Genomic DNA, 16,831 nt, shown 5'->3' on the forward strand with positions numbered 1-16,831 from the left:
GTTACATCCACCAGTGGGAGGAGGTGAGAGGCTGGGAACACAGGGAGAGGAGGTAGAGAAAGAGGGGAGGGAGGGAAAGAGAGACTTACTACCACTGTCACAACTCACTGGTTACATCCACCAGTGGGAGGAGGTGAGAGGCTGAGAACACAGGGAGAGGAGGTAGAGAAAGAGGGGAGGGAGGGAAAGAGAGACTTACTACCACTGTCACGACTCATACGCTACATCCACCAGTGGGAGGAGGTGAGAGACCGGGAACACAGGGAGAGGAGGTAGAGAAAGAGGGGAGGGAGGGAAAGAGAGACTTACTACCACTGTCACAACTCACTGGTTACATCCACCAGTGGGAGGAGGTGAGAGGCTGAGAACACAGGGAGAGGAGGTAGAGAAAGAGGGGAGGGAGGGAAAGAGAGACTTACTACCACTGTCACAACTCATACGCTACATCCACCAGTGGGAGGAGGTGAGAGACCGGGAACACAGGGAGAGGAGGTAGAGAAAGAGAGGAGGGAGGGAAAGAGAGACTTACTACCACTGTCACAACTCACTGGTTACATCCACCAGTGGGAGGAGGTGAGAGGCTGGGAACACAGGGAGAGGAGGTAGAGAAAGAGGGGAGGGAGGGAAAGAGAGACTTACTACCACTGTCACAACTCACTGGTTACATCCACCAGTGGGAGGAGGTGAGAGGCTGGGAACACAGGGAGAGGAGGTAGAGAAGGAGGGGAGGGAGGGAAAGAGAGACTTACTACCACTGTCACAACTCACTGGTTACATCCACCAGTGGGAGGAGGTGAGAGACCGGGAACACAGGGAGAGGAGGTAGAGAAAGAGGGGAGGGAGGGAAAGAGAGACTTACTACCACTGTCACAACTCACTGGTTACATCCACCAGTGGGAGGAGGTGAGAGGCTGGGAACACAGGGAGAGGAGGTAGAGAAGGAGGGGAGGGAGGGAAAGAGAGACTTACTACCACTGTCACAACTCACTGGTTACATCCTCCAGAGAGAAGGTAGAGGGCAGTCAGTGGAACATGCCAGAGAGGAGGGAGAGAGGGAGGTGTGAGGAGAGAGGCAGAGGCTGAGGCTGAGAGGGGGAAAGGAGAGGTCAGCGTAGTATAGGGGAAAGAGAGACCGCTACGGGGGCAGCTGATCTATCTCTTCATTGGGGAAGAGGCAAGTGTCATAAAAGGTGCCCTCGCAAGACGTCAATAAACTAAAGTGATGTCAAACTCTCCCCCTCCAGATCTTCCATATGACCTATGACCTGGCCAGTGCCATGGTGAGGATAGTCAACCTGATAGGCATGATGCTGCTGCTGTGCCACTGGGACGGATGTCTACAGTTCCTGGTTCCCATGCTGCAGGACTTCCCCCTGGACTGCTGGGTCTCCAAGAATAACATGGTGGTGAGTTACACTGTCTGTCTGTCTGTCTGTCTGTCTGTCTGTCTGTCTGTCTGTCTGTCTGTCTGTCTGTCTGTCTGATATTATTGATATTGTGTTTGTGTGTGCACTGATTACTGGGTAGTGGACTGATTGTGTGTGTAGACACAGAGAGAGAGAGAGAGTGTGTGTGTAGACACAGATAGAGAGAGTGTGTGTGTAGACAGAGAGAGAGAGAGAGTGTGTGTGTAGACACAGAGAGAGAGAGAGTGTGTGTGTAGACACAGAGAGAGAGAGTGTGTGTGTAAAACAGAGAGAGTGTGTGTGTAGACAGAGAGAGAGAGTGTGTGTGTAGACAGAGAGAGAGAGGGAGTGTGTGTGTAGACAGAGAGAGAGTGTGTTTTGAAACTTCTGTATGTGTGATGTCTACTGTTAATTTTTATTGTTTATTTCACTTTATATATTATCTACCTTACTTGCTTTGGCAATGTTAACACATGTTACCCATGCCAATAAAGCCCCTTGAATTTAATTTAATTGAATTGAGTGTATGTGTAGACAGAGAGGGAGTGTGTGTGTAGACAGAGAGAGAGAGTGTATGTGTAGAGAGAGAGAGAGAGAGAGAGAGAGAGAGAGAGAGAGAGAGAGAGAGTGTGTGTAGACAGTTCATGTAGCAGCATGTCTGGTTGGAATAAAAGGGACTATCGACACATTAAAACATCACCCAACTTAAACATCCTACAGATAGAGTAGATGGAGATATGAACATGCACACACACACACACACACACACACACACACACACACACACACACACACACACACACACACACACACACACACACACACACACACACACATACACGGCTGTGTGTTTCGCTGATCCCGTCTCGGCAGTGTTTCCTCAGTGGTTGCCGGGGTGACTGTTGCTAGGCCAGCTGAGGCTGAGTGTTTTCCCCCAGAGAAAGCCATGTGCAACCCACCGGACCATTTAACAGAACAGGATATAATTGGCCTCACACACACACACACACACACACAAGCAATCACAAACACAGTCACACACACACTCAGCCTGAGATAAATATGCTTCATTGCATGACTGGCTAACACACACTGGCTTGATAAGATATTTTAGAGCCATTTTATTATTATCATTATTATTTTCCTCTAGCTTTTTGCCTGTTATTAGTCTGTTTTACACAGCAGGAAGTAGAAAAGCAATGAGCAACTCTACCCAGCACTTTACAGTCACAGTTTTAGCCTAGGTTAAACAGTCACACAGGCCCTTCTACAGAGGGAGTCCAACAGGAAGAGGGAGAGGTGGAGAGAGAGGTGGAGAGAGAGTTACACAGGCCCTTCTACAGAGGGAGTCCAACAGGAAGAGGGAGAGGGAGAAGAAGGTAAGAAGGTGGAAGGGATGAGTGGTACAACATTTACATTTACATTTAAGTCATTTAGCAGACGCTGTTATCCAGAGTGACTTACAAATTGGTGAATTCACCTTCTGACATCCAGTGGAACATCCACTTTACAATAGTGCATCTAAACACTAGTTAACTAGCTATTACCTTAACTAGTGTTGTACCACTCATCCCTTCCACCTTCTTCTCCCTCTCCCTCTTCCTCTCGGACTCCCTCGGTAGAATGGCCTGTGTACCTCTCTCTCCACCTCTCTCTCCACCTCTCTCTCCATCTCTCTCTCCATCTCTCTCTCCACCTCTCTCTCCATCTCTCTCTCCATCTCTCTCTCCACCTCTCTCTCCATCTCTCTCTCCATCTCTATCTCCACCTCTCTCTCGTACTCTCGGACTCCCTCTGTAGAAGGGCCTGTTTAACTCTCTCTCCACCTCTCTCTCCACCTCTCTCTCCCTCCAGAATGATACGTGGGGAATCCAGTACTCCTATGCCCTTTTCAAGGCGATGAGCCACATGTTGTGTATTGGCTACGGTGCCCAGGCTCCAGAGGGCATGACAGACGTGTGGCTCACCATGCTCAGTATGATCATTGGTGCCACCTGCTATGCCATGTTCATCGGCCATGCCACCGCTCTCATACAGTCCCTGGACTCCTCAAGACGACAGTACCAGGAGAAAGTAAGAGATTAGGACCCTCTCTATCCCTCCCTCCATCTCTCTCTCTCTCCCTTCCTCTGTCCCTTATTTTCTCTATCCAACCATTCATCAAATTCATTTGATGACTCCTCAAAGGCAGGAGACGGTAAAGGAACCATACTCCACTCATAAACACTCTTCCTGCTCATCCAGTCAAGTGTGTATTATACTGTAGAGAAGCAGTATAGTGTGTATTATACTGTAGTGAAGCAGTATAGTGTGTATTATACTGCACTGAAGCAGTATAGTGTGTATTATACTGTAGTAAAGCAGTATAGTGTGTATTATACTGTAGTGAAGCAGTATAGTGTGTATTATACTGCACTGAAGCAGTATAGTGTGTATTATACTGTAGTAAAGCAGTATAGTGTGTATTATACTGTAGTGAAGCAGTATAGTGTGTATTATACTGCACTGAAGCAGTATAGTGTGTATTATACTGTAGTAAAGCAGTATAGTGTGTATTATACTGTAGAGAAGCAGTATAGTGTGTATTATACTGTAGTGAAGCAGTATAGTGTGTATTATACTGTAGTAAAGCAGTATAGTGTGTATTATACTGTAGTGAAGCAGTATAGTGTGTATTATACTGTAGAGAAGCAGTATAGTGTGTATTATACTGTAGTGAAGCAGTCAAGTGTGTATTATACTGTAGAGAAGCAGTATAGTGTGTATTATACTGTAGTGAAGCAGTATAGTGTGTATTATACTGTAGTAAAGCAGTATAGTGTGTATTATATTGTAGTAAAGCAGTATAGTGTGTATTATATTGTAGTAAAGCAGTATAGTGTGTATTATATTGTAGTAAAGCAGTATAGTGTGTATTATACTGCAGTGAAGCAGTATAGTGTGTGTTATACTGTAGTAAAGCAGTATAGTGTGTATTATACTGTAGTGAAGCAGTATAGTGTGTATTATACTGTAGTAAAGCAGTATAGTGTGTATTATACTGTAGAGAAGCAGTATAGTGTGTATTATACTGTAGAGAAGCAGTATAGTGTGTATTATACTGTAGAGAAGCAGTATAGTGTGTATTATACTGTAGTAAAGTAGCAGCACCCATATCGTGTGTATGTGTGCTTTTATTAACGCTGTATTAACAATGTATTAACAATGTATTAACAATGTATTCACGTTGTATGAACGTTGTATGAACGTTGTATTAAAGTTGTATTAACATTGTATTAACGTTGTATTGACTTTGTATTGACGATGTATTGACGTTGTATTAATGTTGTATCGTTGTATTGACATTGTATTGACGTTGTGTTCCAGTATAAGCAGGTGGAGCAGTACATGTCATTCCATAAGCTCCCTGCAGATGTCCGTCAGAGGATTCATGAGTACTATGAGCATCGCTTCCAGGGCAAGATGTTTGACGAGGAGAACATACTGGGTGAACTCAGCGAACCACTAAAGGAGGTAACACACACACGCACACGCACAAGGCAAGCACACACACGCACGAGCCATGGATACAGGCACACACGCGCACACACACGCGCGCACGAGGCACGCACACACACACGAGCCACGGATGCAGGCACACGGGCAGGCACACGGGCAGGCACACGGGCAGGCACACGGCAGGCACATGGGCAGGCACACAGACTGTTACAATTTACGAAAGCTAGCTATAGTGTAACAAAAAACGTACTGATACAATTCAGTTCTTGTGCATTCTAACTTCCCAACTCCTCCCCCCTCTCTTTCCTCCCTCTCTTTCTCCCCCTCTCCTTCCCCCCCTCTCTTTCTCCCCCTCTCTTTCCCCCCTCTCTTTCCCCCCCTCTCTTCCCCCCTCTCTTTCTCCCCCTCTCTTTCTCCCCCTCTCTTTCCCCCCCTCTCTTCCCCCCTCTCTTTCCCCCCCCCTCCCTCCCCCTCTCTTTTCCCCCTCTCTCTTTCCCCCCCTCCCTCCCCCTCTCTTTCCCCCCCTCCCAGGCGATAGTTAGCTTTAACTGCCGTAGCCTGGTGGCTCACATGCCGCTGTTTGCTAACGCGGACCCTAACTTTGTGACGGCAGTGCTGACCAAGCTTCGCTTCGAGGTGTTCCAGCCCAATGACTTCATCATCCGTGAGGGCACGGTGGGACGCAAGATGTACTTCATTCAACACGGACGAGTTGGCATACTCACCCGCGGAAACAAGGAGACCAAACTCAGTGACGGGTCCTACTTTGGGGGTGAGGAGAGGAGGGAGAAGGGGGAGGGAGGGGTGAGGGTAAGGACAGTGTGAGGAAAAAGGGAAGTGGAAGGGGAAAGGGGTGGTTGTGTGTTAGATTAATCAGTTCTTCAATTTCACAATTTCTTCAACAAAATCTTATTTTTTCCAGTCTCTCACCCCTCTTCCCTTCTTCTTCTTTATCCACACCTGCACTTCCTCCTCTCTCTCTGTCCATCTCCCTCTCTCTCACTCACTCTCCCGCTCTCTCAGAGATCTGTCTGTTGACTCGGGGCCGGAGGACGGCGAGCGTCAGAGCAGATACATACTGTCGTCTCTACTCCCTCAGTGTGGACAGCTTCAACGAGGTCCTGGAGGAACACCCTATGATGAGGCGGGCCTTCGAGACAGTGGCCGTCGACCGGTTGGACCGCATCGGTACTAATCCTCTCCCGATTGGCTCAAGCACCTGCCAATCGGTCCATTACTTGCAATGACTTTCAGTTTCAATTCAGTTTCATTTCTATAGCGCTTTGTGCAGAGACCTTGCCAGTGAATAGCATTTTTCAAATCAATTCAGATTTTATTTCTATAGCGCTTTATAAATGACCTTACAGTTGCAGAAGCCCTTCAAGGCAGGTTAAGGGAGAGAGAAACTATTTTCCCTTTTATACTTTAACTATTTGCACATAATATGACATTTGAAAAGGCCTTATTCTTTTGGAACTTTAGTGAGTGTAATGTTTACTGTAAATGTGTATTGTTTATTTCACTTTTGTTTATTATGTACTGTTAAAATATGTAAAGTCCTTTGAATTGAATTGAGAAACTGCTAGAAAAACAGAGAGCTGTTAGAACAGAGCGCTAGAGCAGATACCTGGTTCTGTTTGTGATCTTTAATCAGCCACTCAGCCCTGTCAGCCTCGTTACAACTGTGTTGTTTGACCCTCACTTTAGTTTCTACCACTTTCTTCTTGCTCTTGTTTTCCTCCATTTGTGTCAGACAGGAACAGTATCCATCCCCTCCATCAGTTTGTTTCTGTTTTGATCGTTTCATTCTATTCTCTTCTCTCTTCTTTGTTCTCCTCTGCAGGTAGGAAGAACTCTATCCTGATGAGGAAGCCGTCCCAGGCGGGTTCCATGGCGGGGGGCAGCGGTTTGGGGCGTGGGGGTCGAGGAGGAGGGGGGCGGGGCTAGGCATGGGAGGGCTGGGCTCCTGTGACAGCATGCTGGTTCAGCAGATTGTTAAACACGACAGCATGCCAGCCATGCAGGAGGCCATCGCTGCTGCAGGAAGGGGAGGGGCCACGGGAGGAAGTGGTACGGTCTCCCCTAGGCCCCACCCACTGATCTGGGCTCCACTGATCCACGCTCCGCTCCAGACGGCGGCCGCTACGACTAACGTGTCCATCGCCCTCATGCACCAGCAGCAGCAGCAACAGCAGCTTCAACATCAGCTACAGCAGCAACATGCGCTAGGAGGCGCTATATTCCTCCCCTCCATCTCTCCATCGCCCTCCGTCTCCTTCCCCCTCTCCCCCCCGCGGCCACCTGTCCTGCAGCCCCTGCGCCCCTCTGTGAGTTCCCTCATTGGGATGATGGGAGTAGGAGGGATGGGGGGGCTGTCCCCTAGAGGGGGGTTTCCTGCCTTCCCCTCCCCCTCGCCCTTCCCCATGGCCCCCCCGGGAGGTGTGATATCACCCCCTGTTGCTCAAACCCCACCCACACCGGCCTCCTCTGTCTCCACGTCGGTCCAATTAGGAAAGACCCTGCACTACAGTCTCCGCCTCCACCCGGAACACTCTTCAGTGATGGGTGGAACCCCAGGAATCCCCAAGGTAGGAGGGGCCACCACACCCCATCTGTTCTACCACGTGAATCCAACTGCAGCCACCAGTGTCATGTCAGACACTTGCAGTTCCATGGCTGGCCAGCATGGAGCCAAGGAGGCGCTATTGCGTCACGGAGGCAGCAGCAACCAGGGCCTGCCTGCACTTGGGAGGCTCACCCAGGAGGCCAGGCTCCTCTCCGCCTCGCAGCCCACCCTGCCTCATCGATCCTGGGCAAGCATGCAGCCTCACCCCCCTCTCGAGCGGAAGGCCTCTGGAGGTAACCTGCTGCCAGCATCGTTCCTGGCTGGGACGCAGCTAGCCAGGGGTGGCAGTGTGGGGCTGTTGACTACTCCCCTACCAGTACAAGTCTCAGCACAACGGTTACAGATGCCCCCATTCAATGCACAGATACAAGCACATAACCTGGGCTCAATACAGCCCCTCCCTGATCCTGTCTCTACACACTGCCCTGCACACACACACACAGCCACACACACACATCCTGTCGCTGTACCTGCAGCCACACCCACATCAGCTTCTCCCCTGGCCTCCTACACTTCCTCCCCCAAACAAACCCCCCTCTCCATTGCCACCCCCTCCCCTGCTCCCGCTCCTTTCTCCCTCATCCCAGCCCTGCCACTAACCCCTCGCCCCAAACCCATCCCTACACCCCCATCTCGCTCCTCCTCTCCTCCCCCCTGCTCCATCCCTCCCTCTTCCGGAACTACTCCACTCACCTCAACCCCTCGCCCCAAACCCATCCCTACACCCCCATCCCCTTACCCTCTCTCTGGGCCCACCCCTACCCCCTCTAAAGCCTTTACCCCTATCCAGACTCGTACCCCTACCACTAACCTCTCTCAACCCTCCAATCGTCCCCCTACCCCTATTTCTACTCCTGTTCCCATTCAGAGCCAAACCCTAACTGCAACCCCCACCCCAGCCTCCACTCCCACCTCAGCCTCCACTCCCACCCCAGCCTCCACTCCCACCCCAGCCTCCACCCCAGCCTTCACTCCCACCCCAGCCCCCACCCCAGCCTCCACTCCCACCCCAGCCCCCACCCCAGCCTCCACTCCCACCCCAGCCCCCACCCCAGCCTCCACTCCCACCCCAGCCCCCACCCCAGCCTCCAATCCCACCCCAGCCCCCACCCCAGCCTCCACTCCCACCCCAGCCCCCACCCCAGCCTCCAATCCCACCCCAGCCCCCACCCCAGCCTCCACTCCCACCCCAGCCCCCACCCCAGCCTCCACTCCCACCCCAGCTCTAACCTCAACCTTGATTCCCACCCCGTCTTCCAGTAAACCTCCCACTCCTATCTCTATTCCTTCACCTGCCCTTATGAAAAGCCAAACTCTAACCCCAACACCTACCAGTTCTAAAACTCAGGCCCCAACCTCAACTCCAACCCCCAAACCTCCCCCTACCCATACTGCCAAACATGCCCCTGTTCAAACCTCCACCCATACCCCAACACCCACATCTAAGCATTCTCTTACTCCTGTACCCATCGCCTCCGATGCTGCAATTCAAGCCCCAACAAAAGGCTCAGCCCACACCCCAAAACAGACCCCAGCAGCCCAACCCCTAGTCCAAACCCCTGCCCCAAAACCCACTTCTAAATGTTCTGTTACCCCCACAATCCCACCTGTACCTATCCATACCCCAAAACAATCCTCCACCCCAAAACCTGCATCAACCCATACCCCAAAACAGAGCCAAACTTTAGGTCCTGTCCCCACACCTACCTGTACCCCTTACACCAGTCATGCTCCAAAGCTGACCACAGCCGTAACACCTGTCAAAACCTCCACTACCACCCTCCCACCCACTCAGTTGGTGCCAGGCCCTGCCACCTCCCTCTCTCAAACCTCTTGCCCCCCAGCCACCACTGCCCCCTCCGCCTCCCCCAAGGGGGGCAAGAAGGACCCGTAGCTGCCTCAGACAGGGAAAGACTAATAGGGACTGAGAGAAAAACTGCCTGCCAACATGTGATGGTCCTGGAGGAAATGATCTGATTGGAGGATGGACTTTTCGGGCCAGATATACTGTGTAGATTGTGTCACCAAACACCCCATGCTCCAATTAAAGTAGCACACTGTAGGGAATAGGGTACTGCAGATTTGAGTTCAACAAACTATCCTCCAAACAGTCCATGACTTGCGACTAGGTTTTAACAGTTGTTGCCAACATGGCATGCCAAAATTCTAGATTCAAACCGAGTTTGGCACACTCTGTATATCTATGGCTCTGGTGACTAGGGCAGGCTAGAGTAGAATCACAGTTTATGTTTGAAGTCCAAACATATAGATACATATCTGTGTAAGTGATTGTTGGAGCAAGCAAGAGAGATGAACTGGAAGATAATGGCAGCACACAGTGGGAGGGACGATACAGCTGTCAGAAAAGACGAGGACGATGATGACAAAGAAAGCAATGGGGTTCGTTGCATCTTGCTGCTGATTGGAGGAGGGCTAGTTGGCCAATTCTAAGGCGACCAATAAGATAGGCACTTCCTGATTTCCAGCTTCCCCTCCCTTTTGCCTCTCGCCCTTCACCAAAGTGTAATATTTTGTCATTATATGATTAATCATAGTATGAGATTACTAATCACTGTAAAGTTAATCATCATATTGATCAGTATCTATAGGAACGATTGATCCACTTGTAGTTATGTAGTCCAAGTTGTGTGGTGTTTAGCTTCGTTGTTCACACAACTTCTGTAACTGAATTGTGTGTTTTGGTGCAACACTTAATACTGCTCCCTCGTAAACTGTGGATGTGGGTTTATTTGTTCCGCCTAGCTTCCTGTAAATGCATGCCTCTCTCTCTATTCCCTCCTCTTCCCTCGTTCCTCACCTCCTCTGGCTCCTGTCTGCTTTCATCCTGTCTTTCATCTCTGTCTGTCTGATCCTCCTTTCATCTTTCACAGAGCTTTTGTAGTTAACTACTGTTCCAGGGACATTCACAGATGCTCTCTACCTCTCTCCATCTCTGACTTTTCCCTCTCTCTACTGTAGCTCTCTCTATCATTCCCTCCATCCATCCATCCCTCCCCCTCCTTTCTTCCCTCTCTTGTCCTGGTGTCATGTCCAGTGCTGTTTGATGTTTTCTGTGAGTAGCAACAGAGCATTCCTCTTTTAACCCTTGATACCATGTTGCCTAGATTATATTTAAGGACCAAATGTTTTATTTTTTATTTGTGATCACAGCTTTAGCTTTTGAGCAAAATCAATGAAATGATAGTTGTTGATAATGATGTTATTGATGACCGTGATGATGTTATTGATCATGATGTTATTGATGACCGTGATGATGTTATTGATGATGAGGAGGATGACCATGATGATGTTATTGATGACCATGATAATGGGGATGATGAGGATGACCATGATGATGTTATTGATGATGATGTTATTGATGATGATGAGGATGACCATGATGATGTTATTGATGATGATGATTACCATGATGGTGTTATTGATGATGAGGAGGATGACCATGATGATGTTATTGATGATGAGGAGGATGACCATGATGATGTTATTGATGATGATGAGGATGACCATGATGTTATTGATGATGAGGATGACCATGATGATGTTATTGATGATGACCATGATGATGGTGACGGTAAGAATGTTTTTGATGATAGCTAGAATAAAGCACATTTAGAAAGTCAGTTTGTCTTTGGTGTCAGAGAGAGAGAGAGAATGTGTGCTTATGCGTATGTGTGTCCTGCCCGGTAATCCTGAACACCTCCAGAAGTAGGTGAAGCAGACTCATATCCAAGGTAACGCCGGTGGATGGGAACGCTGGGATCACTGTTGCTCTCGACTCTTAACTAAGTCAATATCCTCCTGCACAGGGAAGGATTATACCATGTCTAATACACAGCCTGACCCTCCTGACTATCTCTCTCCCTCACTCCATCTAATCTGTGTTCAAGGGGGTTCAAGAGTCTCATTTCCACACTATGTTGTGTTTGGCGGTGATTGATTTATTTTTCACCTTTGGAGGATTGTGAGGCATTAGAATGTTGGATTTACACTCAGAATAGTTTGCATTAAGGCCTGGAATTAAATATTGTACTGAAGGGAACAATCATGATCTTTGGAGGGATGCATGATTGTTAGAGGGATGTATAGGGACTTACTGTGTACATTCTACTCTGTTCTAAAGGGACTCTGAGGCTGTTCTCAGACGTTTACTTAGCAGACAGCAAATACTATATACAGCAAATACTATATACAGAATACAAAACAACTTTGTTCATACCTTTGGATTTAAATCTAGAGATTAAAGATCTATATACTTTAAACCTATAACAATAGACTGTATAGCTACTCTTGTGAGAAATGTAGGCCTACCCTTCAGACACATTAAGCAGTGAACGCTTCTCAGTACCAAGCTGTCATCTACACATTGACCACTAGATGGGGCTCAGCACCTAAACCAGACTCCTGTCTGCATTCCAGGAAAAGCTACCAGCTTAGGATAGCCACATAGTTAATGTTACACCTTGTATTACCTTCACCATGGTGAGGTCTGACAGGCCATTAAATTGAGATGCGATAAGAGAGCTGTGGAGATATATGTGGAGAAATGTGGAGAGATGTGAAGAGATGTTGCATATTTGGAGAGATGTGGAGACATGTTGTATATTTGGAGAGATGTATACTTGGAGAGATGTGGAGACGTTGTATATGTGGAGAGATGTGAAGAGATGTTGTATATGTGGAGAGATGTGAAGAGATGTTGTATATGTGGAGAGATGTTGTATATTTGGAGAGATGTGAGGGATGTTGTATATTTGGATAGATGTGAAGAGATGTTGTATATGTGGAGAGATGTGAAGAGATGTGGAGAAATGTGAAGAGATGTGGTATATGTGGAGAGATGTGGAGAAATGTGAAGAGATGTGGTATATGTGGAGAGATGTGAAGAGATGTGGATAAATGTGAAGAGATGTGGTATATGTGGAGAGATGTTGTATATGTGGAGAGATGTTGTATATGTGGAGAGATGTTGTATATGTGGAGAGATGTGGAGAGATGTTGTATATTTGGAGAGATGTATATTTTGAGAGATGTGAAGAGATGTTGTATATGTGGAGAGATGTATATGTGCAGAGATGTTGTATATATAGAGAGATGTTGCATATTTGGAGAGATGTGGTATATTTGGAGAGATGTATATTTTGAGAGATGTGAAGAGGTTGTATATTTGGAGAGATGTATATTTTGAGAGATGGGAAGAGATGTTGTATATTTGGAGAGATGTATATTTTGAGAGATGGGAAGAGATGTTGTATATTTGGAGAGATGTATATTTTGAGAGATGTGAAGAGATGTTGTATATTTGGAGAGATGTGGAGAGATGTTGTAGTATATGTGGAAAGATGTGGAGTGTGTAGCAGCATGTAAGAGGTTAACAGCAGTGTCAGACCACAGGATTAGTAGAGAATAAATAGGACTGTAATTGCTGCCTGTCACTCTGGCTCTGAACTAGAGGACCTGCGGGGAAGTCCTATTCTGGGGCCTCAGCACTGGAATCACACCGAAATGTCTTAGAGGACCACCTAAGGCTTGCAGGACATGGACAGAAAGAGAAATGGATTGCAATGATTTATTCAGTATATATTTCAGTGTGTTAAGGATTGTGTGTGTATTTGCAGTGTGTGTGTGTCTCCCTGCAGAGAGTGAGGTGACAGTGGAAACTCTGATCCTCCATCATGTAACAGGTTATTAAGTCTATAAGGGTAGGCTTGGATTCAGCACACCCAGGTGGGTCACACACTCCTCTTGACTACTGGACCAACTGTGTGCATTAGTTCCACTACTGTCAGCGCATTTGAACTTCTGCAAGGAAATCTTTCATTTGATTCTTTGCTCAATGAAATTGAATTCAGTGAGATTTTGGGGGAAAATAAAACAATATTTTAACTTTGTAGGTGAACAACAAGGTTACCCACTGTGCATAGATGTCAGTTCAACGTCTAATATTGATTTACATTTGGTTGAGTTGTCAACTAACGTGAATTCAATGTGAAATCAACAAAAAAAATCACCATGTCATTGGATTTAGGTTAGAAATTGGATGAAAAAATAGAAAATGCCTTTACGTAGATGATTTTTTTTTGCTAATCCAATTAGTTTTCCACGTTGAAATGACGTTTTGGCCCATTTGGTAGTGTGAATTGCAGTAACACACACGTCACACACACCACACACAACAGCAGCCAGATAGGTAGCCAGACCGCAGACTGAGCACAGATTTAAGGTTAGGGGGCGGCAAGGGGAAGGTGGGCTGGGTGGGCTGGGTGGGTAAACCACAAGATGTTATGTTTAGACTTCCCATCTCTCTCTCACACACACACACACACACACAGGGGAGGTGTTTGAGAGAAGGGGGTGTATGCAGGAGCAAAGAGCAAGATGCAAAACTTAGAAAGGATAAGGTGATTCCTTCTGCTGTGTAGTTACCACTTCAAACAGGAAGCTGATGTGTGTGTAGTTTGCTACGAGGGGAGGGGTGTGTGCGCTGTGCGTGTGTAACGCAAACCTCCTTCTCTCTCTCGTGTGTCTCAAGATTCTTGCATCAGCCCTGTGTTGTCATACACTCTTCAGTCTCCTTCTGCACTGGAAACAGTGAATCACTTACAGTAGAAAATGTCCTCTTTACCAAAAATTGGATTTTGAATTGCCTTCTCTCTCTCTCTCTATCACAAGATCACAAACACACACACACACACAGAGACACACACACACACACACACACACACACACACACAAACACAGTGAGATATTATTCTTACATGAAAGTCCCCCAGCGGTTTCAGTAGAGTGGGTGTCCCCCAGCTACTGTAGCCTGTACTGCTTCTAGTCTTCTCAGAATTTGGGGCGAAGTCTCTAAGAGTTATTATAAGGAGATTGGAGTTATTTTAACACTCAGCAAGCCACCATGAGACTGCTGCTTTGTCATAGCTGTCGGTAAATATATGGCAGGGGATGTGACTTGTGACTGAGGCTGAGTAGTAGCCTACATATCTACTGTATGTGCACCTGCTGGTTTCACTGTCTCTATGGTCACCTCTTGTCTTGGTCGCCATGGCTTCATTTGCAAATGAAATGCCTTAGGCGCGCATGGAGAGAGAGATGAGGACAGAGAGAGAGAGAGAGAGAGAGAGAGAGAGAGAGAGAGACGGGAAATAGAGGGAGAGAGATGTACAGTAACGGCCAGACAGAGGCAGTTATTAAACAGCACGAGCACCATAAATAGCGCGTTTAAATAAGGCGATCTATTTCAAGTGGAAATGTCCGCTGCAGCTGGCACACGCAAATGTCCTCCAACGATTCTCTCCCTCTCTGTGCCAACCTCTTAGCCCCGCTGTGATCCTTCACAGACCTTCAACCTGCCCCAGGAGTCTCAATAACAACATGCCCACCTCGGCCCTCCTTCCCTCCCACCTCGCTACGACAGACACTGCCGCTGGCCTATCGCACCGTGGCCGACCCCTGTGCCCTGCCCACCCCAGCGGTCCCTCTCCAGCCCCGCCAGAGCCAATCCGCGGCGGGGTGTAAAGTAGGGCAAGCCGCTTCCTGGTTCAAGGAGGAGCTGCCTGGAGTTGGAATGGGCCAGCGGAGTCAGAGAGGGGGGAGAACAGCCCAGCGAGCCGGCGGTCTGCAAAGAGAGAGCCGAGGCAGGGGGATATAAACGCTGACAGAGAGACAAGAAGAGGCGGATATTACAGAGAACTCCCGGATGATACGTGGTTCGTCAGAGGGACTGGTGTGAGATTTTGGACAGTGCCGAGAGAGCGGTGACCCCCGGGGGGAGAGAGACGGGTGGGAGTGAATACAGGAAGTACAGAAGCCGGTCAGGTGGGACGCGACGAGATAACTTAGGTGACACCGGCGCACAGGTAAACCCGCTCCCTCACTCGCTCTCTGTTTTGGGGGGATATTATGGAATACTTAAAGTTAGGATTTAACGCTTGTCTTTCCCATTTTCTATAACAACCGCCCCCGCCCCCGGTCCTAACCGGGGTTACGGGAGGACTACGTCATGGGTATTCGGTAACTCCCGTGTGACGTGTCTACAATAATTTCTCCCTATGATTTTCGCGCTCTCTTTTCCTAGAGTCTTATTTTGACACAAGAACACATACTATTTCAATGACATTAGCAGAGAATATTTATGTGATCTCAGGTTAGTTGCTCTGTGTTGCTACCTGTGTGGATGTGGCCAGGTGAACAAGCAGGGTCGACGGGTACACTTCTGGAGGCTTGGCTTCTAATTATAGCAGCGAACACCGGCTGACATCCAAAACCTAACCTGTTCTCACGCACATCGCCGGCCTCTGTAGGCAATAAGCCATGTGCTCCACCACAGGGCAACTTTGGCCACGAATTCTATTATTCCACGACCCTTTCAGTGGGCTATGCTGTTGTCACCACACGTTGACATATCCTTTATCTTAAATTCTATAGCTCTGTTGCTGATGTAATGTTCTTGAAATGTATATTAATGCTGGATGGATGAGGGCTTTTAAATGTATAAAACTTAGGCTATGGATGGTGGGAGGATGTCATGTGTGCATGTGACTTTGCATTAGTGCAGTGTTGTGTGTGTGTGTGTGTGTGTGTGTGGGTGTGTGTGTTGCTGACTCGCCCCTCTTGTGGTACAGACAGACCTGCTGAACCTGCCAAACTGGCTTGGGTTTGGTCCTCTGTCTGAGTTTGTTGTTTGATATACCACTTTATGGACACCATGTTATTAGTCCAATTCACTGAAGAGTTTCTGGTCTACAATATTCATTTGGTGGTTTGAAACATTTATTTTTCACACAATAGTTCTCCAAACAGTGTTGGGTCTAGACCTGAACTTCAGTGCACCTGGAAGGAATAAGGAAAACATTTGCCCTGTAACAGTATGTAGGTTAATATTTGTACTGTGGGTTTCCGTGTGTGATCTTGACAAATAGGTATTGTTGACGTCTGCGATGTAGATTAGATTTGTCACCAACCCCAACTCTGTGAATAATTCCACTATTTAGTGTGAGAGATGGAAGGGAGAAGAGAGCGACAAGCAGAATCATTGTTCTGCACTGTCAACCCTAATTGCCACTTGTCTGAATTGAAGCATTCTTACTACCAACTAAATGACAGTTGGGAGACCTGGAAAGTCTGTGTAGACCGTCTTTGGCTTAGTGGTAACTGATCTACCCCTCCCTCTCTTCTCATCTCTCCTTCTGGTGTCATAGTAACTTAATTACTCCGGTCATTTACTAGATCGGACTATTCTCATGACCCCTCTCTCTCCCTACCACACACATGTTCA

General features: G+C 47.7%; 1 protein-coding gene and 1 pseudogene across 1 annotated transcript in view; both read left to right on the forward strand.

The window, feature by feature from the left end:
- LOC135520677 (potassium/sodium hyperpolarization-activated cyclic nucleotide-gated channel 2-like) overlaps positions 1-11,171 on the forward strand; it is a 37,842-nt pseudogene extending 26,671 nt beyond the window's left edge.
- A 3,636-nt stretch (positions 11,172-14,807) lies between these two features.
- LOC135520678 (zinc finger and BTB domain-containing protein 7B-like) overlaps positions 14,808-16,831 on the forward strand; it is a 28,196-nt gene continuing 26,172 nt past the window's right edge. The window contains exon 1 of the mRNA XM_064946405.1: positions 14,808-15,413. The gene's annotated coding sequence lies outside the window, so the exon portion shown is untranslated. The remainder of the gene's footprint in view (positions 15,414-16,831) is intronic.

This window comes from Oncorhynchus masou, chromosome 29 (genome assembly GCF_036934945.1).
Source record: "Oncorhynchus masou masou isolate Uvic2021 chromosome 29, UVic_Omas_1.1, whole genome shotgun sequence".
In the NCBI taxonomy this organism is placed as follows: domain Eukaryota; kingdom Metazoa; phylum Chordata; class Actinopteri; order Salmoniformes; family Salmonidae; genus Oncorhynchus; species Oncorhynchus masou.